Source organism: Lathyrus oleraceus, chromosome 5 (assembly GCF_024323335.1).
Source record: "Lathyrus oleraceus cultivar Zhongwan6 chromosome 5, CAAS_Psat_ZW6_1.0, whole genome shotgun sequence".
Classification (NCBI taxonomy): Eukaryota; Viridiplantae; Streptophyta; class Magnoliopsida; order Fabales; family Fabaceae; genus Lathyrus; species Lathyrus oleraceus.
Window position 1 is genome coordinate 342,218,433 of NC_066583.1, and position 27,143 is coordinate 342,245,575.

Below are 27,143 nucleotides of genomic sequence, written 5' to 3' on the forward strand. Positions count from 1 at the left end.
GGACCCTAAGTCCTTGACTTTTCAAACTCCATTTCATAATACTTCTTTTGAATCAATCTTAATCATACTTTGACCTTCCTTTTGTGAATAATCATAATCAATTAACTTCACCCATTCAATTGTTTTGTGGCTTTGTCCATTCTTGTTAAGTTTTCATACATTAGCCATAGGTTTGATTTATCCTAGTTGGTTGATGTTAATCTCACCTATTTGTCCTTAGTTGATTGAATTGTAAGTCTTCCTTGCTTATTATAGGGTTAACCCCTCATTAGCAAGTTGAAGCTTTTCTCACATGGTGGACTCGTTGTTTGTATAAGGTTGAGTTTTCTCCCGTGGATAACGTAAGACCTTAGGGCTTGTGTTTAAAATTGAATCCACTAACTTTTGGAAATCTTTTAGCCGAACTACGGCGTTTTGATCCTTACCTTTGATGGAAGGTACGTAGGCAACGGGTTCATCCGTTCGAACACAAAAACAATAAAAACTGTATATTCTTTTCTCATCATCCCATTCATGTTTGCACAATAAATATTTCATAACAAATAACAATTTAGTACAACAAGTGTGAAAAGGGCTCCCTAGGAGTACCTAGGACGTAGTGGGTGCCTAACACCTTCCCATTGCGTAATTTACCGCTTACCCAGACTCTCTGATCTTTTCATTAGTTTTCTACGCGTAAAACTTCTTAGGCTTTTGTTCGTTTTTTAGCCAGTCCTTTGGATAAATAAAAGTGCGGTGGCGACTCGATTCATTGTATGCTTTGCTTATGGTTTAATCAATAAATCATATAGCGACGAATACACCGCTACAGCTATTAATACACATAATAATAACAAAAACTCTAAAAGACTTTGAATGGACTGTAGGTTTGATCTTGCCCCAATTGGACTTAGAACTTAGGCAACATTCCTTTGCTAATGGACTTGGCCAATGCCAATTTGTTGAAGAACCAAGACTTGTAATGTGAAATTCATATGATACATCATTCTAGACTTCTCCAGATTCATCAACAACATTGATCATTGTGAAGCTGTTATGTTGAACCTGTGATTTGTGGAATTCATCTGCTACATGGGCTATTTTGGAGAAGATCATTGAAGTGGATAAACTTGGATGATGCCATCTTTATTTGATGCCTTTTCTCTTCAAGATTGATATAATTATGCATTTGTGTGTTGCTTGATTCTAAAAGTCCAAGGGAATTCTTGGTTTCTATTGACATACTTGTCTATTGGATTGCTCCCATTTGGTCAGATATTTTCAACGTTAAACTTTTAAATTTTTGTGCATATGATAATCTCTTCATCTTCTCCCCATTTCTTTAATTTCAAAATCTCTCTCTTCATTTTAAAAACCTTCTTTGTGTGAACTACTTTTGTTCTAAACTTAGACCACTTTTGCAAAAGGTAGAAACTTTGGCTTTATGCTATTGCATTTTCAAACTCATTTTCTTAAATTAAACTTGTAAATATACTTAATTATACTTGACTTAACTTTCAAAAAGCCAAAAAGAACTAACTCATTTAAACCATTTTAGGCCTTTGTGCCTTTCAAGCTTAATTTTTTTTCAAACCCAACATACTCATTTTGATATTTCTAGCACGAACTACGAGTTTTGATCCCTCATTTTTTTATGTTGGTACGTAGGCACAAGACCGAAGGTCTTGTCAAACTAAAAAATATAATTAATGAATTCTTTACCCATCCCCCCATTCTATTTGTTTGTAAACGTCACTTTGTACAAAATACATATGCACACAAAAAGGGCTCCCTAGGAGTACCTAGGACACTTTGGGTGCTTACACCGTCACTCTGTGTAACCAACCCCCTTACCTGTGATCTCTGACTTTTATTAGTTTTTATTTGAAAACTCCTTACTATTTGGGTTTTGTTCTTACTTTTTCCCTTTTCCCTTGGAAATAATAAAAGCGCGGTGGCGACTCTTGTTAATTGATCTCTAGCTTGTCAATAGCTTGATGATCATGAATTTCCCGCTACAGAATTTAACTGGCGACTCTGCTGGGGAGTAGTCTCCAGTGGGTTTAGCCTACTTTTTGTGTGAATATATTTGTATATATGTGATGTTTGTACATATGTATGTGTGATATAATCTGCTTGTTGTGCTTGGTGATCTCTGAGTGGTGAGATAAGTTCTAACACGAACATGAGTGCAATTAAAATAGAAGGATGGTATAGTATAAGACCCAGATTTTGACCCTAAGATCCCTCATTCATTCTATAATGTTGCTTGATTCTAAAATTCCAAGGGAATTTTCGGTTTCTATTGACATACTTGTCTATTGGATTGCTCCCATTTGGTCAGATCTTTTCAACTTTAAACTTTTAAATTTTTGTGCATAGGATAGTCTGTTCATCTTCTCCCCATTTCTTTAATTTCAAAATATCTCCCTCCATTTTCAAAACCTTCTTTGTGTGAACTACTTTTGATCTAAACTTAGACCACTTTTGCAAAAGGTAGAAACTTTGGCCTTATGCCATTGCATTTTAAAACTCATTTTATTAACTTTCAAAAAGCCAAAAGGAACTAACTCATTCAAACCATTTTAGGCCTTTGTGCCTTTCAAGCTTAATTTTTGTTAAAACCAACATACTCACTTTGAAATTTCTAGCACGAACTACGAGATTTTGATCTCTCATTTTTTTATGTTGGTACATAGGCACAAGACCGAATGTCTTGTCAAACACAAAAATATAATTAATGAATTCTTTTCTCATCCCCCCATTCTATTTGTGTGTAAACGTCACTTTGTACAAAATACATATGCACACAAAAAGGGCTCCCTAGGAGTACCTAGGACACTTTGGGTGCTAACACTTTCCCTCTGTGTAACCAACCCCCTTACCTGTGATCTCTAACTTTTATTATTTTTTATTTGAAAATTACTTTTTTTTGGGTTTTGTTCGTACTTTTTCCCTTTTCCATTGGAAACAATAAAAGCGCGGTGGCGACTCTTGTTATTTGATCTCTAGCTTGTCAATAGCTTGATGATTATGAATTTCCCGCTACAGAAATTAAGTGGTGACTCTGTTGGGGAGTAGTCTCCAGTGGGTTTAGCCTACTTTTTATGTGAATATATTTGTATATATGTGATGTCTGTATGTGTTATATAATCTACTTGTTGTGCTTGGTGATCTCTGAGTGGTGATATAAGTTCTAACCCGAACATGGGTGCAACTAAAATAGGAGGATGGTATAGTATAAGACCCAAATTTTGACCCTAAGATCCCTCATTCATTCTATAATGTTGCTTGATCCTAAAAGTCCAAGGGAATTCAGGGTTTCTATTGACATACTTGTCTATTGGATTGCTCCCATTTGGTCAGATCTTTTCAACATTAAACTTTTAAATTTTTGTGCATAGGATAGTCTGTTCATCTTCTCCCCATTTATTTAATTTCAAAATCTCTCCCTCCATTTTCAAAACCTTCTTTGTGTGAACTACTTTTGTTCTAAACTTAGACCACTTTTGCAAAAGGTAGGAACTTTGGCCTTATGCCATTGCATTTTCAAACTCATTTTCTTAAATCAAACTTGTAAATAAACTTAATTATACTTGACTTAACTTTCAAAAAGCCAAAAAGAACTAACTCATTCAAACCATTTTAGGCCTTTGTGCCTTTCAAGCTTAATTTTTGTTAAAACCAACATACTCACTTTGAAAGTTCTAGCACGAACTACGAGGTTTTGATCCCTCATTTTTTTATGTTGGTACGTAGGCACAAGACCGAAGGTCTTGTCAAACACAAAAATATAATTAATGAATTCTTTTCTCATCCCCCCATTCTATTTGTGTGTAAACGTCACTTTTTACAAAATACATATGCACACAAAAAGGGGTCCCTAGGAGTACCTAGGACACTTTGGGTGCTAACACTTTCCCTCTGTATAACCAACCCCCTTACCTGTGATCTCTAACTTTTATTTGTTTTTATTTGAAAGGTTTTTTTTTGGGGGTTTTGTTCGTACTTTTTCCCTTTTCCCTTGGAAACAATAAAAGCGCGGTGGCGACTCTTGTTATTTGATCTCTAGCTTGTCAATAGCTTGATGATCATGAATTTCCCGCTACAAAAATTAAGTGGTGACTCTGATGGGGAGTAGTCTCCAGTGGGTTTAGCCTCCTTTTTGTGTGAATATATTTGTATATATGTGATGTTTGTATGTATGTATGTGTTATATAATCTTCTTGTTGTGATTGGTGATCTCTGAGTGGTGAGATAAGTTCTAACCCAAAATTGAGTGCAATTAAACTAGGAGGATGGTATAGTATAAGACCCAAATTTTGACACTAAGATCCCACATGCATTCTATTATAAGCATCAGCATCGGGATCATGCCTTGGCATCCTCCTTACCCTTCTTTCACGGGGTTTATTTTAGGAGAGATCACCAAGCACTTTGTGATTATATCATACTTGTAATTTATCAATTCACTAACCAAAATACCTAAAATATGTCTTTGTATCTATCTAACTCTTTTGTAGGTAAGGCATGATCTCATTGATTCATTAATCACATCTTGGGTTTAAGACCCTCATGAACAAAGAGCACAATCAAGAATTGATTAAAGAATGGTTATGAACATCATATATGAGTCCCAATTGCTTTTACATGTGATATTTATCAAGTTTTCTTCAAGAATTTGAGGGTGATTTGCCTTGGAAACCCTAGTTTGACTAGGTATCTTGAGTAACTTCTCCAACAAGGTATCTCACCAATTGATCAAATTTCTCAATGGACACTTCAAAATTCACCATCTTATGCATATATGATCTACCATGAGCCAAGAAAGTCAAGAGAATTGGAAGTTATCCAGTTGGTTAATGATGGTTGGCCAGATGAATTCATCTGATCAAAACTGGGTCTCCCTAGACCCTATCTCCTATACGTTTAATCATATGAAAATCATCTAAATGACATTTTAAACAACTTTCATGTTGAGACCTAGATCTTGTTTTGCTTGGAAAATCATTTCCTATGTGGAAACATTATAGGTCATTTTGACTAAACCATAATTTGAAAGTCAACTTCCCAAGGCCATAACTTGCTCAATTTTTATGAGATCAAAGATTTCAAAGCTGCACAAACAAATTCAAAGTGTCTACTTCAACTTTGATGTTTAGAGTGAGAGCTAATTCAACTTATTTGAACATGTGATATGAGGCTACATTATAGGTCACTTTTGACCTATACCATTGATCAAGTGATTTTGCCAAACTTCAAAAAAGCATAACTCTATCATCTAAAATCCAAATGACATGAAATAGGTGACCATTTTGAAGTTATTTGAGAGAGATACAACTTTGATGAAGACACTTTTCTCATTTGAATCTCCTATAAAAAGTTAAGCAAGGTGAAATATTGAGACATATGGCTTGACACTTAGAAAAATTTTGATATGTCAAACTTTTCCAAATTTCAACCTCAAATATCTCCAAGTTCCAAGTTCCAAATGAGAAGGTGTTCAACATCAAACTTGTTCCTCGTGATCTCACATTTCCAAAAAGCTAAAATTCATGCATTTTGGATGAGAAATGCATAGGCTGCGTGTGGCTTAAACAGGCAAATATCATGTGGCATGGATCAAACTTCAAATGACAATGCTCAATTGCCTTGCAATCCAATCCATCTCCAAAGCATCTGAACTTCATTTTGGACTTTCAAACAATCATTTCATGGGCCTATGCACGCCCATGCACCATGCTTTCATCATTTGCAATTTTGGAAAGTGGAATGTGAGTGTGCAAATATTATCCAATTTCCCTATAAATTGAAGCCCTTATGCTCAGACTTAACACACACAATGCGCCAGCTTTGAATATCCATTGAAAACCCTTCACATTAAGAGGATAACCCTGATTAATTCAGTTGAATTTGAGCTTGAATCTCCACTGTTTTGGAATTCAATTCTCCAGGAGTCCATTGATTCTAAGCCTTTCCATTCCTCTTTTGTAAGCAATTGAAGTGAAGCCAAGCACGATTCAGATCAAGATCTAGAAAGCTCAGACCTCCATTGAAGGTAATTTGCAGAAAATTTGATCTCTTCGATTCTCCTTGTTTCTTGCTCAATTCTATTGATTATTGTGTTGGCTGAAGTCCTACCAATGTAGGCAAGGTGTTTGAGTTGCTTTGAGGCCAAATCGAAGAAACTCAGATCATGAACCTCATTTTTCAATTCCACATATCTCTCAATATAGTTGGAATTGGAAGAAATGGAGGTGATATTCGTGCTCAGTGATGTTTTCTCTTTAAAATCATGTCCCTATATGAAATTTTGGTGATGGTTCATGATGACCAGTCTGACAAAGCTTGCCGGAGAAGACAACCGGAGCTATGGCTCCGGTGATGAGGTGTCTTTGGTCTAGACCGTGTGATCTAATTCTCATGTTTTAATCTCAGCCATTCCTTTTGATTACTCATGTTATAGAGCGATTGACTAAGGTGTTAGTGGAATGCGTGTTGTGGATCATCAGATCTGCCACCTCAATCAATGAGGGAGATCTGATGGTCCACGTATTTTAGCATTTTCTGAATTTCCATTTAATTCCATTTTCTTCAATAATTCATAATAAATTATTATTCATTCAAAAAATATGGGACTTACACCAAATAGTTTCAAAAAAATTTCTCTTTCATATTTTGAATAAAATTATTTTTTGGATCATTATTAATATTTTTCATGAATTAATTGATTTTTTATTTGTTTTTATTTGTTTAAAAATATTTTGAGGTGTCCAAAAATTATGAAATTTTTTCTCCAAGCTCCTTTGACCTTGTTCGACCTATGATAAATCTCATGGCCATTTATTTGGTGTTTTGATGAGATTTTAGGATTTGGACAAAACATATTTGAATTTAATGCATTATGCTAATATTTTTAATTGAATAAATGCCATTTTAATTTTGTTGACCATTTATATTGACTTAATTGAGTTTCTCATTTGTTGTTGGGCCTTGGTCAAGGTTGATTTGACTTTGTCAAATTAATATTATTGGATTTAGGGGATTGATGGAATGTACATTCCATCTCCCAAAATGAATGAATAATATTAATTTGGTAAAAGTCCTCCTTTGACCAATTTGTGAACTCATTCATCCCTTTCCCTCTTCATCTAATTCCCCTTCTTTATCCATTCATTTTCAATTGGCCAATGACATCTCAAAATCCTAATGTTAGTTGATTGAAAGATTAACATGAGTATGGATGAGATTAGGCCACACCTTTTGCATATTTTTGTGTGTGGTATGTTTAATGAGCATAGTTTTTAATACTATGTCTCTAACATGCATTAACACCAAAATTTATTGCCCGACCTCAAATAGGTGTGACTTCTACATAAGTCCAATTACGATTGCTTAACACAGTGCTAAATTTGTGACACAAAAGGTATAAGCATTCTAGTTAGTGAGACTGTAAGTCTCCCCTCTTCCATGGTATTATGTGGAAACATGGTCTTCTTTCCTTCCCTTGGAAGATGTTTTGGTTCAAGGATCCATGCTTGTGGCAAGTGGGTTGAGTGTGCTCCAAAGAATGTCTTGAAATAAAAAAAGTAAAACAAAACTAACTATTAACTTACTAACCATTAACTTTAACTTTCAAGCTCTTACTTTTAATGCAATTTACATTTATTGTTCTATTATCATTTGTCATTGTACATACCATTCTAATTGTTTATGTTTATGCAATTTTCACTTTGTCCACTTGGACCATATTGTGTGATATACTTCGTTGCTTTGTTTGTTTGATTAGTCTTTGGCCATTAATGCACATAATAATAACAAAAACCCTAAAAGACTTTGAATGGACTGTAGGTTTGATCTTGCCCCAATTGGCCTTAGAACTTAGGCAAAATTCCTTTGCTAATGGATTTGGCCAATGCCAATTTGTTGAAGAACCAATACTTGCAATGTGAAATTCATCTGATACATCATTCTAGACCTCTCCAGATTCATCAGCAACATTATTCATTGTGAAACTGTTATGTTGAACCTGTGATTTATGGAATTCATCTGCTACATGGGCTATTTTGGAGAAGATCATTAAAATGGATAAGCTTGGATGAGGCCATCTTTATTTGATGCCTTTGCTCTTCAAGATTGATATAATTGTTCATTTGTGTGTTGCTTGATTCTAAAAGTCCAAGGGAATTCCGGGTTTCTATTGACATACTTGTCTATTGGATTGCTCCCATTTGGTCAGATCTTTTCAACTTTAAACTTTTAAATTTTTGTGCATAGGATAGTCTCTTCATCTTCTCCCCTTTTCTTTAATTTCAAAATCTCTCCCTGCATTTTCAAAACCTTCTTCGTGTGAACTACTTTTATTCTAAACTTAGAACACTTTTGCAAAAGGTAGAAACTTTGGCCTTATGCCATTGCATTTTCAAACTCATTTTCTTAAATCAAATTTGTAAATAAACTTAATTATACTTCACTTAAATTTCAAAAAGCCAAAGAGAACTAACTCATTCAAACCATTTTAGGCCTTTGTGCCTTTCAAGCTTAATTTTTGTTAAAACCAACATACCCACTTTGAAATTTCTAGCACGAACTACGAGGTTTTGATCCCTCATTTTTTTATGTTGGTACGTAGGCACAAGACCGAAGGTCTTGTCAAATACAAAAATATAATTAATGAATTCTTTTCTCATCCCCCCATTCTATTTGTTTGTAAACGTCACTTTGTACAAAATACATATGCACATAAAAAGGGCTCCCTAGGAGTTCCTAGGACACTTTGGGTGCTAACACCTTCCCTCTGTGTAACCAAGCCCCTTACCTGTGATCTCTGACTTTTTTTAGTTTTTATTTGAAAATTACTTTTTTTTGGGTTTTGTTCGTACTTTTTCCATTTTCCCTTGGAAACAATAAAAGCGCGGTGGCGACTCTTGTTATTTGATCTCTAGCTTGTCAATAGCTTGATGATCATGAATTTCCCGCTACAGAAATTAAGTGGCGACTTTGTTGGGGAGTATTCTCCGGTGGGTTTAGCCTACTTTTTGTGTGAATATATTTGTATATATGTGATGTTTGTATATATGCATGTGTGATATAATCTGCTTGTTATGCTTGGTGATCTCTGAGTGGTGAGATAAGTTTAAACCCAAACTTGAGTGCAATTAAACTAGGAGGATGGTATAGTATAAGACCCAAATTTTGACCCTAAGATCCCTCGTGCATTCTATCATAAGCATCAACATTGGGATCATGCCTTGGCATCTTCCTTACCCCTCCTTCATTGGGTTTGTATTAGGAGAGATCACCAAGCACTTTGTGATTATATCATACTTGTATTTTATCATTTCACTAACCAAAATACCAAAAATATGTCTTTGTATCTATCTAACTCTTTTGTAGGTAAGGCATGATCTCATGGATTCATTGATCACATCTAGGGTTTAAGACCCTCATGAACAAAGAGCACAATCAAGAATTGATTCAAGAATGGTTATGAACATCATATATGAGTCCCAATTTCTTCTACATGTGATATTCATCAAGTTTTCTTCAAGAGTTAGAGGATGATTTGCCTTAGAAACCCTAGTTTGACTGGGTATCTTGAGTAACTTCTCCAACAAGCTATCTCACCAATTGATCAAATTTATCAAGGGACACTTCAAAATTCACCATCTTATGCATATATGATCTACCATGAGCCAATAAAGTCAAGATAATTGGAAGTTAGCAAGTTGGTTGGTGGTGGTTGGCCAGATGAATTCATCTAATCAAAATTGGGTCTCCCTAGACCCTATCTCCTATAAGTTTCATCATATGAAAATCATTCCAAGAGAAAACATACTCTAAATGACATTATAAACAACTTTCATGTTGAGACCTAGAGCTAGCTTTTCTTGGAAAATCATTTTCTATGTTGAAACATTATAGGTCATTTTGATTAAACCCTAATTTGAAAGTTAACTTCCCAAGGCCATAACTTGCTCAATTTTTATGAGATGAAAGATTTCCAAGTTGCTCAACTTTGATGTTAGGAGTGAGAGCTAATTCAACTTCTTTGAGCATGTGATATGAGGCTACATTATAGGTCACTTTTAACCTATACCATTGATCAAGTGATTTTGCCAAACTTCAAAAATGTATAACTCTATCATTTCCAATCCAAATGACATGAAATGGGTGACCATTTTGAAGGTCTTTGAGAGAGCTACAACTTTTATGAATGCACCTTTCTCGTTTGAATCACCTAAAATAGGTTAAGCAAGGTGGAATATTGAGACATATGGCTTGACAATTAGAAAATTTTTGATATGTCAAATTTTTCCAAACTTCCACATTAAATATCTCCAAGTTCCAAGTTCCAAATTAGAAAGTCTTCAACATCAAACTTGTTCCTCTTGATCTTACCTTTCCAAAGAGCTATAATTCATGCATTTTAGATGAGAAATGCATAGGTTGCGCATGGCTTAAACAAGCTGATATAATTTGGCAGGGATCAAACTTCAAATGACAATGCTCAATTGACTTGCAATCCAATCCATCTCCAAAGCATCTGAACTTCATTTTGGACTTTCAAACAATAATTTCATGGGCCTATGCGCGCCCATGCACCATGCTTTCATCGTTTGCCAATTTTGGAAAGTGGAATATGAGTGTGCAAATATCATCCAATTTCCCTATAAATTGAAGCCCTTATGCTCAGAATTAACACACACATTGGACCAGCTTTGAATCTCCATTAAAAACCCTTCAGATTAAGAGGATAACCCTGATAAATTCAGTTGAATTTGAGCTTGAATCTCCATTGTTTTGGAATTCAATTCTCCAGGAGTCCATTGATTCTAAGCCTTTCCATTCCTCTTCTATAAGCAATTGAAGAGAAGCCAAGCACAATTCAGATCAAGATCTAGCAAGCTTAGACCTCCATTGAAGGTAATTTGCAGAAAATTTAGGGCTCGTTTGAATGAGTTTTAGATTTTAGTTTTTAAAAACCATTTTGAAAATTAAGTTTTTAAAAAAAGTTTTGAGGAAAAAACATGTTTGGTAATCTAATTTTCAAAAATTGTTTTAAAGTTGAACATGGTTACAAATTTGCCATTGATGAATATAATACCATTTTTTCTTGTTTTGTCCTCTTCCTAATTTCCAAAACTAAAAACCAAAAAATCAAAACCTCTAAAATCTATTTTAGATTTTTAGTTTTAAAAACTCACAAATAGAAAATAGTTTTGAGAAATAGTTTCATAAAATTAGACTACCAAACAAATTTTATAATTTTTAATTTTTAAAAACTAAAAAACAGTTTTTCAAAACCATATCAAACAGGCCCTTAATCTCTTCGATTCTCCTTATTTCTTGCTCAATTCTATTGATTATTGTGTTGGCTGAAGTCCTACTAATGTAGGCAAGGTGTTTGAGTTGCTTTGAGGCCAAATCGAAGAAATTCATATCATGAACCTCATTTTTCAATTCAACATATCTCTCATTATAGTTGGAATTGGAAGAAATGGAGGTGATATTCGTGCTCAGTGATATTTTCTCTTTAAAATCATGTCCCTGTTTGAAATTTTGGTGATGGTTCATGATGACCAGTCCGGTGAAGCTTGCCGGAGAAGACAACCGGAGCTCTGGCTCCGGTGATGAGGTAGCTTTAGTCTAGACTGTGTGATCTAATTCTCATGTTTTAATCTCAGACATTCCTTTTGATTACTCATGTTACAGCGCGCTTGACTAAGGTGTTGGTGGAACGCGTGTTGTCGATCATCAGATCTGACACCTCAATTAATGAGGGAGATCTGATGGTCCACGTATTTTAGCATTTTCTGAATTTCCATTTAATTCCATTTTCTTCAATAATTCATAATAAATTTAATATTGATCCAAAAAATATGGGACTTTCACCAAAACATTTCAAATATTTTTCTCTTTCATATTCTGAATTAAAATTATTTTTTGGATCATTATTAATATTTTCCATTAATTAATTGATTTTTTATTGTTTTTTATTTGTTTAAAAATATTTTTAAGTGTCCAAAAATTATGATTTTTTCTCCAAGGTCCTTTGACCTATGATAAATGGCATGGCCATTTATTTGGTGTTTTGATGAGATTTTAGGATTTGGACAAAACATATTTGAATTTAATGCATTATTTTAATATTTTTAATTGAATAAATGTCATTTTAATTATGTTGACCATTTGTATTGACTTAATTGAGTTTCTCATTTGTTGTTGGGCGTTGGTCAAGGTTGATTTGACTTTGTCAAATTAATATTATTGGATTTAGGGGATTGATGGAATGTACATTCCATCTCCCAAAATGAATGAATAATATTAATTTGGTAAAAGTCCTCCTTTGACCAATTTGTGATCTCATTCATCCCTTTCCCTCTTCATCTAATTCCCCTTCTTCATCCATTCATTTTCGATTGGCCAATGACATCTCAAAGTCCTAATGCTAGTTGATCGAAAGATTAACATGAGTATGAATGAGATTAGGCCACATCTTTTGCATATTTTTGTGTGTGGTATGTTTAATGAGCATATTTCTTAATACTATGTCTCCAACATGCATTAACACCAAAAGTTTATTGCCCGACCTCAAATAGTAGTGACTTCTACATAAGTCCAATGCTTGTGGCATGTGGGTTGAGTGTTCTCCAAAGAATGTCTTGAAATCAAAAAAGCAAAACAAAACTAACTATTAACTTACTAACAATTAACTTTTACTTTCAAGCTCTTACTTTTAATGCAATTTACTTTTATTGTTCTATTATCATTTGTCATTGTAAATATCATTGTAATTGTTTATGTTTATGCAATTTTCACTTTGTCCACTTGGACCATATTGTGTGATATACTTTGTTGATTTGTTTGTTTGATTAGTCTTTGGCCATTAATGCACATAATAATAACAAAAACCCTAAAAGACTTTGAATGGACCGTTGGTTTGATCTTGCCCCAATTGGACTTAGAACTTAGGCTTCATGAACCAATGCCAATTTGTTGAAGAACCAAGACTTGCAATGTGAAATTTATCTGATACATCATTCTAGACCTCTCCAGATTCATCAGCAACATTAATCATTTTGAAGCTCTTATGTTGAACCTGTGATTTATGGAATTCATCTGCTACATGGGCTATTTTGGAGAAGATCATTGAATTGGATAAGCTTAGATGAGACCATCTTTATTTGATGCCTTTGCTCTTCAAGATTGATATAATTGTGCATTTGTGTGTTGCTTGATTCTAAAAGTCCAAGGGAATTCTGGGTTTCTATTGACATACTTGTCTATTGGATTGCTCCTATTTGGTCAGTTCTTTTCAACTTTAAACTTTTAAATTTTTATGCATAGGATAGTATCTTCATCTTCTCCCCATTTCTTTAATTTCAAAATCTCTCCCTCCATTTTCAAAACCTTCTTTGTGTGAACTACTTTTGTTCTAAACTTAGACCACTTTTGCAAAAGGTAGAAACTTTGGCCTTATGCCATTGCATTTTCAAACTCATTTTCTTAAATCAAACTTGTAAATGAACTTAATTATACTTGCCTTAACTTTCAAAAATCCAAAAGGAACTAACTCATTCAAAACATTTTAGGCCTATGTGCCTTTCAAGCTTAATTTTTGTTAAAACCAACATACTCACATTTAAATTTCTAGCATGAACTACGAGGTTTTGATCCCTCATTTTTTTATGTTGGTACGTAGGCACAAGACCGAAGGTCTTGTCAAACACAAAAATATAATTAATGAATTCTTTTCTCATCCCCCATTCTATTTGTTTGTAAACATCATTTTGTATAACATACATATGCACACAAAAAGGGCTCCCTTGGAGTACCTATGACACTTTGGGTGCTAACACCTTCCCTCTGTGTGACCAACCCCCTTACCTGTGATCTCTAACTTTTATTAGTTTTTATTTGAAAACTTCTTACTATTTGGGTTTTGTTCGTACTTTTTCCCTTTTCCCTTGGAAACAATAAAAATGCGGCGGCGACTCTTGTTAATTGATCTCTAGCTTGTCAATAGCTTGATGATCATGAATTTCCCGCTACAGAAATTAAGTGGCGACTCTGCTGGGATGTATTCTCAAGTGGGTTTGGCCTACTTTTTGTGTGAATATATTTGTATATATGTGATGTTTGTATATATGTATGTGTGATATAATCTGCTTGTTGTGCTTGGTGATCTCTGAGTGGTGAGATAAGTTCTAACCCGAACTTGAGTGCAATTAAGATATGAGGATGGTATAGTCATGTTCGACTTGTGTGGAGTAGTCCTTAACAAGTTGGCTTGAGATCCATCTTCTCAGTGGAGACTCCTATGGATTTGGAAATGTCACACAAGTATTTGTGGTTAGGAATTGTTATTTCTAATTGGGTCTGAGAAGCTGAGGACCTTAGAACACCTAACCCATCTTGGCCTATTTAGGACGTAGTGCGGAAACTGTTCAAGTGTAGACTTGATAACAGTTGTTACGTGATACTACACTCAGACGAGTTTCTCTTGAGAATATTATGGGTCGATGAGTCAGTCATCTTAACCTGTAATATCCGATAGATGGAATTAAGGCTCTGGGAACTTTTTAGAACATGATATACAGGTTTTTATCCTTAGTTCACTCCTTTGGAATGGTTCTTACCCAAACTCCATGCTCGTGACTTGCAATAAACCCTTGATTCTTGGTTGATCCAATCAAGTCTTGTTAATATCAATGGAACTTGGGTATTGATAAGGTGTAAACCATAATCCACCAAAATGGATGATTTATTTTGACAATGACTTGATTCATCCCTTGACCTTTGTTTGCCTTGTGTGTGATCCCTTACTTGTGATTTTTGGATTCATGCATTTCATTCGCATCATAACATTCATCACACAAAATTTCAAGGAACTAAGGTATCATTTGCAAATATTTTCAGACCATGGATTATGGACGAAGGAACACTAAGAAGTACAGTTTCAGATGTCCCGACTTGAAAGTGTTAAGGAAGCTAGCATCTTTCGTATTAGATCCCTTTGACTTCAAACAACATCATGGGAAGCTTTTGTCCATCTTGTCTGCTGATGTAGTTGAAGGACTCTTGAGTGTATTGGTGTAGTCCTATGATCCTCTCTACCATTATTTCACTTTCCCAGATTTTCAGCTTGTGCCTACCTTGGAGGATTATTCTCATCTTTTGGGGATACCTGTTTCTAGTAGAGTACCCTTTAGTGGACTGGAGGAGATTCCCCGATCTAGTATCATTGCTGAAACTCTTCACTTGAAGCAGCCTAAGATAAAGGCTCATTGGGTGAAGAAAGGAGGATTATTTGGGTTGCCATCTATTTTCCTCATCAAGGAAGCTACTACTTTTGCCCAAGCTGGTAATGTGGATGCTTTTGAAGCTATCTTTGTTTTGCTCATCTATGGATTAGATTTGTTCCCTAACATTGACAATTTTGTTGATGTTAACGCCACTAGACTTTTCTTGATTGGGAATCATGTGCCTACTTTGTTGGGTGATATGTATTTCTCTTTGCATCTAAGGAATTCTAAGGGTGGTGGAACGATTGTCTGTTGTACTCCTCTTCTGTACAAGTGGTTTATTTCGCACTTGCCTCAGACGCCTGCTTTTCTGGAGAACAAACAATGTCTAAGGTGGTCTCAGAGACTTATGTCTCTCACTAATGATGATATAGTTTGGTATGACCCATCTTTAAGCAGTGTGGAGATTATTGATGGTTGTGGTGAATTCTCTAATATGCCTCTCATTGGTACACAAGGAGGAATTAACTACAACCCTGCTTTGGCTCGTCATCAACTTGGGTTCCCCTTGAGAGACAAACCTAATAACATGTTGTTAGAAGGTCTTTTCTATCAAGAGGGTAAAGATCCCCAACATTTGAAGCAGAAGATTGTGCATGCTTGGCATAATGTGCATAGGAAAGGAAGATCCGAGCTTGGTCCATGCAATTGTGTAGCTTTGGAAGCTTACACTCTTTGGGTGAAGAAGAGAGCTATGGAGTTGGAGATACCATATCCTTGTGAAAAACCTACGTCTATGGTTGTGGTTGAGCCATTAACTCTCCCTAACCAATATGTAGAAGAGTTGGAAGAGGCGCTCATCAAGATGAAGCAAGAGAAGGATATGTCGGAAGAGTGTTTCCATGCTTTGAGCAAGAAGCATGAAGAGTTGCAGTTGGAGTCTAAGGACAAAGATGCGTTGATTGAGCTACTTGAAGACCGAGTGACGAAGAGACAAAGAGAGCAAGAGGTTTCATCTTCTAGCATACCTCAGCCTTTCGTTGCTTGGAAGAAGATTGTTGACCAGCTTGTCCTCGAGAAGACTCAGATGAAGGCTTTTTTTGTGACTGAGATTCATCGTATTCGAAGGAAGTACGCGCCTTCATCCAAATCTTCTGACATCGTTGTTAGGGATCCTTAGGATGACTAGTCTTCTTTTCTCTTGTATCTTTTATTTTGGTTTCTGAAAATGTACTCAGTTAATCCTTCCAATTTATATAAATAAAAAGAGACTTTTGGTCATATCAAAATTATTGCAATTGCCATTTCAATTTTCATATATTTGCAAATGATATAGTAAGTTCCTTGGAAAATAAAAATAAATTAAGCATTGCATTTCATGCATCATTTGCATAAGCAGGTTTTTTCCATGTGTCTGATTGGTGTTCTTATGTGCTTTAGCCAAGCTGACTCACCGATACAATACCAGAGCTAATCGTCCAAAGATCATGGAACACCTTGAGCAAGAGAACCGAGACGTGAAAAAGGAGATTGCCCGACTGGCTGCCATGATGGATTCAGTTTTCTTGCCCAGAGCCAACACCTGCAACTCCTCCCGCGAGGACTGTCATTTATGAAGTGGTTACCTCTACTATGCCTGCTGCCACCGCCCACTTCGCTCTGAATCTTCCTGCTGGATTCCCTTTGGGAATGCCACCTAATTTTGTGCTAGAGGGTTTCGCTCCCACTTTTGCTTCCATGCCGGCATCTAGCCCGGTCATGTCTGTGCCACCTCCCGTTGTGCATACTTTGCCGCGTGTAGAAGATATCATCTATCATTCCGAGCCATCTGGGGACCCAGACGTCTATGAGAAGATGGATGAGATGAAGGACCAATTCCTTGAGTTGCGCAAGGAACTGAAAATGTTGAAAGGCAAAGATTTCTTTGGGAAGAGTGTTGTTGAACTGTGCTTAGTGCCCAATGTGAAAATCCCTATGAAATTCAAAGTTCCTGACTTTGAGAAGTATAAAGGGAACTCTTGTCCACTCAGTCATCTTGTGATGTATGCCCGCAAGATGTCAACCCAGACAGATAATGATCAACTGCTGATTCACTACTTCCAGGATAGCCTGACAGGTGCTGCACTCCATTGGTATATGGGGCTAGATAGTGCAAGCATCCTCACTTTCAATGATCTAGGTGAGGCTTTTGTGAAATAGTACAAGTACAACATGGATATGGTGCCAGATAGGGACAAGTTGAGGTCCATGTCTCAGAAAGATAAGGAGACATTCAAGGCGTACGCCCAGCGTTGAAGGGAGTTGGCTGCCCAGATCACTCCTCCTTTGGAGGAGAAGGAAATGAAAAAAAATCTTTCTGAAAACCCTGAGTTCATTTTATTATAAATGAATGATTTCCATTGCCCCCAATGATTTTACTAAAATGGTAAACATGGGGGTGAGACTTGAAGAAGGGATCCGTGAAGGACGACTGTCGAAAGAGGAGGCGTGAACTAACAAGAAGTATGGGAGTAGTTTCAGTAAGACGAAGGATTGTGAGACCAATGCTATTTCAAGTGGGAGGCAGAGGAGGCCTCAAGCAAGAAGAAATCCACCACCCCGTCAACATCATCATCATCACGTATCATTCGTCATTCCAATATTCTCAAATCAACAAATAACACCAATTCAACAACCACATCAGTATCGGAATCAATGTCAGCAACAACAATCGCAACAAAGAACAAACACCTACAACCACAACAATTCCAACAACAATCATCACCAGCAACAGAATTTTGAGAGGAAGAAGGTTTCTTTTGACCCAATTCCGATGTCATACGCAGAATTGTAGCCATCTTTAGTCCTCAAGAATTTGATTCAATCGAGGAATCCACCGCAGATACCATAACCACTTCCTTGGTGGTATAATCCCGAACTTCGTTGTGCTTTTCACCAGGGTGCACCTGGGCACGATATTGAGATTTGTTATCCACTGAAGTATGAGGTGCAAAAGCTTATGAAGAATGGCATGGTGTCTTTTGAAGACCGCGCACCTAATGTGAAAGCTAATCGTTTGCCCGCTCATGGAAATTGTTCAGTGAACATGGTGGACGGCTGTCCAGGTGAATTCAAAGTTTTTGATGTAAGTCCAAAGATCTTTGGTGCAAATGCATAAAGATATCTGTTTGGTGAGTGACCGTGAACATGATCACGAAGGTTGTGATATTTGTAGTGTGAACCCAAGAGGGTGTGTTGTCATGAAAAGGGACATCCAACGTGTAGCGGTGTATTCGTTACCATTGGAGATATTGACTAAATCCAAGGTAAATCATACAAAGTCGAGTCACCACCGCACTTCTATTTATCCAAAGGAATGGTTAGAAAGCGAACAAAAACCTATAAAGTTTTACAAACAAAACTAGTAAAAGAAGGTCAGAGATCTGGGTAAAGGGGTTAGTTATGTCATGGGAAGGTGTTAGGCACCCATAACATCCTAGGTACTCCCAGGGAGCCCTTTTCACGCTTGTTGCAAAAGGTTATTGTTTATGAAAATTATTTTGTGCAAACATGATTGAAGAGATGAGAAAAGAATATACAAGTTTATTTACATTTTTGTGTTTGGATGGATGAACTCATTGTCTACGTACCCTCTCATGAAAGATAAGGATCAAAACCTCGTAGTTCGGGTAAAAGATTTCAAAATAGTGAGTGGATTGATTGGTCCAAAAGCCCTAAGGTCTTCTGTTATCAAAGGGAGAAAACTCGACCTGAAAAACCACAAGTCCACCATGTGAGGATAACTTCGACATGCTAGTGAGGGGTTAGCCCTATAATAAGCATGGAAGACTTATTGTCCACTCACTAAGGACAAAGGTGAGTATTACATCTACCACAAAGATAACTCAAACCTAATAGAAAAAGGTTATGAAAAATTTGATTAAGAAGTGATCATTGAGACCACAAAAGAAGCACATTTGAATGGGTTGCATTAACCAATGTAGGAAAGAAGATTGAGTTGCTTTGAGGCCAAATCGAAGCAACTTAGTTCGTGTACCTCAAATTTCAACTCCATGTATCTCTCAATATACTTGGAGTTGGAGTGAATGAAGGTCAGATTCGAGCTCAGTGCCATTTTTTCTTTAAGATCATGTCTTTGTTTTTCATTTAGGTGATGGTTCATGGTGGACCAGTTCGGTGAGGTCCACCGGAGAAGATGACCGGAGCTCCGGCTCCGGCGATGAGGTGGCAAGGCTCTGAACCACATGATCCGTTCCTTTTGTTTTAATCTTGATTGTTGGTTATAATTACCACCTATGCAACACTGTTGCCTAATGACCATGTGAAACGCGCGCTAGGGACCATCTGATACGCCATCTCAATTAATGAGGGAGATCAGATGGTCCACGTATTTTTGATTTTCTGAATTTTTATTTTAATGGCATTATTTTCAATAATTCATATTAAATTCAATACTGATCCTCAATGGGTTGAGTTTTGATTGATTGTTTCTTTCTAGCTCTTACCTAGATAGATATTTTGGTCCCCTAAGAGTCTATTACCCAGTAGCTGGTAATATTCTTAGTAGTTTGCAGTTTGTTACTTCTTTCCCAATACCCGGAAAAAGTACCCCTTTTCTCCTCAGTGGAATCCCCAGGAAGTATACCCTTGATATGTTCATCTTAAACAGGTGACGGGTATCTTTTCCTTCCCCTGCAAGAGACTATCCTTGATATGTTCACTTTAACCAGTGATAGATATTCTCTTCTTTGGTATTCTACCCAATAAAAAGGTAGTTGTAATCCTTATTTTGTTCCTCAGAGAGTTAATCCTTGATATGTTCATCTTAGCCGATGACGAGTTTCCTTCTCTTGGTGGTCTTCTACCCAGTAACCGGTAGTTGTAAATCCTACTTTTTTTTCCTGTGCGGAGACTATCCTTGATATGTTCACTTTAACCAGTGACGAATTTTCTCTTCTTTGGTATTCTATCCAGTAACTGATAGATGTAATCCGTATTTTTGCTCCCCTTTTCAGAGTCTATCCTTGATATGTTCATCTTAACCGGTGATGAATTTTCTCTTTGATGGTTTTCTACCCAGTAACCGATAGTTATAAATCCTACTTTGCCCCTCGCAGAGTTAATCCTTGATATGTTCATCCTAACTTGTGACAGATTCTCTCTCCGACGGTTTTTTATCCAGCTTTCGATAGATGTAATTCCTACCCCTTTTTGTTCAGTTGGACTATCCTTGATATGTTCATCCTAACCAATGACGGGTATCCTCCTTGGCATTTCCAGGCAACGACTATCCTTGATATGTTCATCATAATCAATGACGGATCTTCTTCCCTGTTGAGTTTATCCTTGATATGTTCACTTCAACCCGTGACGGATATTCTCACCCTTGGTCTTATGCCCAGTAACTGGTAGTTGTAAATCCTATTTTCTATAGTTTTCCCCAGCAAGGCTATTCTTACCCAATAACCGGTAATGAATTTCCCTACTGGCGATCCTCATGGACTCATCCTTGATATGTTGATCCCAACCGATGACGGATGTTCTCTCTGTCAGATTTGTATTATCTCCTTACCCAGTAACAGGTAGTAGATAATAAATTTCCTCTCCTCTTGTGTTGAAGTTTATTTCTCCCTAGTTGAGTCGAGTGCACATTTCCTTAGTGAAATCTCTTTCCCCTGCATGATTCGAGTAATTCAATTTTATCCTGACTTACTCGTATCCCTTGTAGATGTTGTTATTTCCCTGGCTGAGTCTTTCCATTTTGTTTGGAATTCCTCTAGTTCCCCAGTAGTTTTAAGTCGTAGCCTGGCCTACGCATAACCTCATTTATTTCCCCCCAGAGTCTTTGTCTCCCTAGTGGGTTTTTCTTACGGAATGCATTAAACTCCTGTGGACTTTCGGTCTCTCTAATTTCTTATTCCTTTGTGGCAATATTTCCCCATACACCATTAACTTTCTCATTCACATCATATGCATCATGAGGTCTCTTAGAGACCAAAATTTGTTTGAATATGTTGTTATTTAAGCCCATTCTACTGAGTCGACATGAAGATTTTAACCTTCGTCTCCTCAGTCTGAATGTCCTTAAATAGGGGCAACTGTAAGACCCCAATTTTGACCCTAAGATCCCTCATGCAATTTCATCATAAGCATCAACATTGGGATCGTGTCTTGGCATCCTCCTTACCCATCTTTCATTGGGTTTGTTTTGGGAGAGATCACCAATCATTTTGTGATTATATCATACTTGTATACCATCATTTTCCTAACTAAAATACCAAAAATATGTCTTTGCATTTCTCTAACTCTTTTGTAGGTAGGGCATGATCTCATTGATTCATCAAGTTCACATCTAGGGTGTGAGACCCTCATAACAAAGAGCACAACCATGAATTGATTCAAGAATGATTATGAGCATCATATATGAGTCCCAATGATTACTAAATGTTATATTTATCAAGTTTTCTTCAAGAGTTTGAGGGTGATTTGCCTTGGAAACCCTAGTTTGACTAGGTATCTTGAGTAACTTCTCCAACAAGCTATCTCACCAATTGATCAAATTTCTCAAGGGACATTTACAAATTCATCATCTTATGCATATATGATCTACCATGAGCCAATAAAGTCAAGAGAATTGGAAATTAGCAAGTTGGTTGATGGTGGTTGGCCAGATGAATTCATCTAATCAAAATTGGGTCTCCCTAGACCCTATCCCCTACAATTTTCACCATATGGAAATGATTCCAAGAGAAAACTTACTCTAAATGACATTCCAAATAACTTTCATGTTGAGACCTAGATCTAGTTTTGCTTGGAAAATCATTTTCTACGTTGAAACATTATAGGTCATTTTGTTTAAACCCTAATCTGAAAGTCAACTTTCCAAGGCCATAACTTGCTCAATTTTTATGAGATGAAAGATTTCCAAGTTTCACAATTTTTTTGAAGGTCTTTGAGAGAGCTACAACTTTGATGAATACACTTTTCTCATTTGAAGCTCATATAAAAAGTTAAGCAAGGTGGAATATTGAGACATATGGCTTGACACTTAGAAAAATTTTGATATGTCAAAAATTTCCAAACTTGCAACTCAAATTTCTCCAAGTTCCCAGCTCCATATGAAAAAGTGTTGAACATGAAAGTTGTTCCTCTTGATCCCACATTTCCAAAGAGGTCAAATTCATTCATTTTGGACAAGAAATGAATAGGCTTCACATGGCTTGAACATGGTGACATCACTTGGCAAGGATCAAACTTCAAACATCAATGTGCACTTACCATGCAATCCAAGCTTAGTTCAGAGCATCTGATAATCATTTGTGGACCTCAAGCAATCATTTCATGGGCCTATGCGCTCCCATGCACCACTGTATCACCATTTTCCAAAATTGGAAAGTAATTGGAAGTGTGCAATTATCAACCATTTCAGCTATAAATAGAGCTTCAATTGCTCAGAAATGAGGACACATTCGCGCCAGCTTTGATCCCACATCTCAAACCCTCACTTTGCAAAGGATAAGCCTGAAAAATTCTCTTGAATTTGAGCTTGAATTTCCACTATTTTGAAATTTAATTCTCCAGGAATCCATAGCTTCTTAACCATTCAATTCTTCTCCTGCAAGCAAGTGGAGTGAGATCAAGCACAAGCAAGATCAAGATCAATTGAATCCAGACCTCCATTGAAGGTATTTTCCATAAATTTTAAACTCTTCGATTCTCTTAAATTCTTGCTCAATTTTGTTGATTATTTGGTTGTCTGAAGTCTTACCAATGTAGGCAAGAAGATTGAGTTGCTTTGAGGCCAAATCGAAGCAACTTAGTTCGTGTACCTCAAATTTCAACTCCATGTATCTCTCAATATACTTGGAGTTGGAGTGAATGGAGGTCAGATTCGAGCTCAGTGCCATTTTTTCTTTAAGATCATGTCTTTGTTTTTCATTTTGGTGATGGTTCATGGTGGACCAGTTCGGTGAGGTCCACCGGAGAAGATGACCGGAGCTCCGGCTCTGGCGATGAGGTGGCAAGGCTCTGAACCACATGATCCGTTCCTTTTGTTTTAATCTTGATTGCTGGTTATAATTACCACCTATGCAGCGCTGTTGCCTAATGACCATGTGGAACGCGCGCTAGGGACCATCTGATATGCCACCTCAATTAATGAGGGTGATCAGATGGTCCACATATTTTTGATTTTCTGAATTTTTATTTTAATGGCATTATTTTCAATAATTCATATTAAATTCAATACTGATCCAAAAAATATGGGACTTTCACCAAAAAATTTAAAATATTTTTCTCTTTCACATTCTGAATTAAAATTAATTTTTGGATCATTATTAATATTTTTCATGAATTAATTGATTTTGCATATGTTTTTAATTGTCTAAAAATACTTTTAAATTTCCAAAAATTATGATTTTTTTTCTCCAAGGTCCTTTGACCTTGTTTGACCTATGATAAATCTCATGGCCATTTCTTTGGTGTTTTGATGAGATTTTAGGAATTGGACAAAATATATTTGACTTAAATGCACTATTTTATTATTTTTAATTAAATAAATGCCAATTATTTTTGTTGACCATTTGTTTTGACTTGTTTGAGTTTTCTTATTGTTGTTGGGACTTGGTCGAGGTTTATTTGACTTTGTCAAATTAATATCATTGGATTTAGGGGATTGATGGAATGTACATTCCATCTCCCAAAATGAATGAATGATATTAATTTGGTAAAAGTCTTCCTTTGACCAATTTGTGATTCCATTCATCCCCTTCCCACTTCATATCATTCCTGTTCTTAATTCATTCACTCCTTTTGGCCTATGACATCTCAAAGTCCTAATGCTAGTTGATTGAAAAATTGACATGAGTATGGAAGAGATTAGGCCATACCTTTTGCATATTCTTTTTGTGTGTGGTATGTTTCATGAGCATAGTCCATTATACTATGTCTCTAACATGCATTAACACCAAAATTACATTGTCCGGTCTCAAATAGTTGTGACTTCTACATAAGTCCAATTACGATTACTTAACATAGCGCTAAATTTGTAACATAAAAGGCATAAGCATTCTAGTTAGTGAGATTGTAAGTCTCCCCTCTTTAATGGTATTGTGTGGAAACTTGGCCTTCTTTCCTTCTTTTGGAAGATGTTTTGGTTCAAGTATCCATGCTTGTGATAATTGGGTTGAGTGTTCTCCAAACAATGTCTTGAAAAGCAAAAGAAAAAGTAAAACAAAACTAACTTTTCACCTATTAACTACTAACTTTTAATTTCAATCTTTTACTTTAATGCAATTTATTTTTAGCACTTTATTTCATTTGACATTGTTCATATCATTCTAATTGTTTTTGTTAATGTAATTTTCACTTTGTCCATTTGGACCATATTTTGTTTGTGTATACTTTGTTTGTTTGTGTGGTCTTTGACCATTAACGTACATAATAATAATAAAAACCCTAAAAAACTTTTCGAGCGGACTGTTGGCTTGATCTTGGACAAAGTGGACCTAGAATTTAGGAAACCTTCCTATGCTAATGGACATGGCCAATGCCAATTTGTTAAAGAACCAAGTGCTTGCAAATCTGAAAAAATATCTGATACATCTTTGAAAATCTCTCTGAATTCATCTGCAACATGATCATTGTGAAGCTGTTATTTTAAACCTATGACTTATGGAATTCATCTGTTGCATGGGCAATTTTGAAGAAGATCATGGAATTGGTAAGCTTGGATGAGGCCATCTTTACTTGATGCCTTGCTCTTCAAGATAATATAATTGTGAATTTGTGGAATTCATCTGTTGCAAGGGAATTATGGGTTTCTATTGACATTTTTGTCTATTAGATTGCTACCCACTTGGTTAGATCTTTTCAACTTTAAACTTTTTAATTTGTACATAGGGTAGTCTCTTCATCTTCTCCCTATTTCTTTAATTTCAAAATCTCTCCCTCCATTTTCAAAATCTTCTTTGTGTGAACTATTTTTGTTCTAAACTTTGACCACTTTAGCAAAAAAAGATATAAACTTTGGCCTTATGCCATTGCATTTTCAAACTTCTTTTCTTAAATCAAACTCGTAAATAAACGTAACTATACTTGACTTAAACTTTCAAAAAGCCAAAAAAAGAACTAACTCATTTAAATCATTTTAGTCCTTTGTGCCTTTCAAACTTAAATTTTGTTAAAATCAATGCATCCACTTTGAAATTTGTATCACGAATTACGAGGTTTTGATCCCTCATTTTTATGTTGGTACATAGGCACAAGTCCGAAGGTCTTGTCAAACACAAAAATATAATTAATGAATTATTTTCTCATCCCCCCATTCTATTTGATTGTAAACATGATTTTGTACAACATACATATGCACACAAAAAGGGCTCCCTAGGAGTACCTAAGACACTTTGGGTGCTAACACCTTTCCTCTGTGTAACCAACCCCCTTACCCGTGATCTATGACTTTTATTAGTTTTTATTTGAAAACTTCTTACTTTTTGAGTTTTGTTCGTACTTTTTCCCCTTTCCCTAGGAAACAATAAAAGCGCGGTGGTGACTCTTGTTATTTGATCTCTAGCTTGTCAATAGCTTGATGATCATGAATTTCCTGCTACATTCACATCTAGGGTTTAAGACCCTCAGTGCTAAGAGCACACCCAAGGAATGATCCACAATGGCTCTCAGCATCATATATGAGTCTCTATGATCTCTACATATTATTTTGATCAAGCATTCTTCAAGAGTTTGGAGTTGGTTTTCCTTGGAAACCCTAGTTCATCTGGGTATCTTGAGTAACTTCTTCAATAAGCTTCTTCACCAATTGATCAAATTTCTCAAGGGACACTTCAAAATTCATCATATTATACATATATGATCTACCATGAGCCTAAAAAGTCAAGAGACTTGAAAGTTAGCAAGATGGTTGATGGTGGTTGGCCAGATAAGTTCATTAAGGAGCACCCGGACATGATATTGAAAATTGTTATCCTCTTAAGTATGAGGTTCAGAAGCTGATAAAGAGTGGTATGGTGTCCTTTGAGGATTGTGCGCCGAATGTGAAAGCAAACCAGTTGCCCGCTCATGGGAACTCTTCTGTGAATATGGTGGATAGTTGTTCTGGAGAATTTAAAGTTTTTGATGTGAGTTTTATCAGGAGATCCTTAGTGCAGATGCATAAGGATGTTTATTTGGTAAGTGAGTGTGAGCACGACCATGACGGTTGTGCTGTTTGTAGTGTTAACCCGAGGGGTTGCAAAGTTTTGAAAAAGGACATCCAACGACTGATGGATGAAGGGATGATCCAGATTGTTCAATCCTGTCATGCAGATGACGATGTTAATCTCATAGTGTAAGACCCCAATTTTGACCCTAAGATCCCTCATGCATTCTATCATAAGCATTAGCATTGGGCTCATATCTTAGCATTCTCCTTACCCCTCCTTCATTGGGTTTATTTTGGGAGAGATCACCAAGCACTTGGTGATTAAATCATACTTCTAATATATCATTTCACTAACCAAAATACCAAAAATATGTCTTTGTATTTGCCTAACTCTTTTGTATGAAGGGTATGATCTCATTGATTCATTGATCACATCTAGGGTTTGAGACCCTCATGAACAAAGAGCACAACCAAGAATTGATTCAAGAATGGTTATGAATATCATATATGAGTCCCAATGATTTCTACATGTTATATTGATCAAGTTCTCTTCAAGAGTTTGAAGGTGATTTGCCTTGGAAACCCTAGTTTGATTGGGTATCTTGAGTAACTTCTCCAACAAGCTATCTCACCAATTGGTAAAATTTATCAAGGGACACTTCAAACTTCATCATCTTATGCATATATGATATACCATGAGCCAAGAAAGTCAAGAGAATTTGAAGTTAGCAAGTTGGTTGATGGTGGTTGGCCAGATG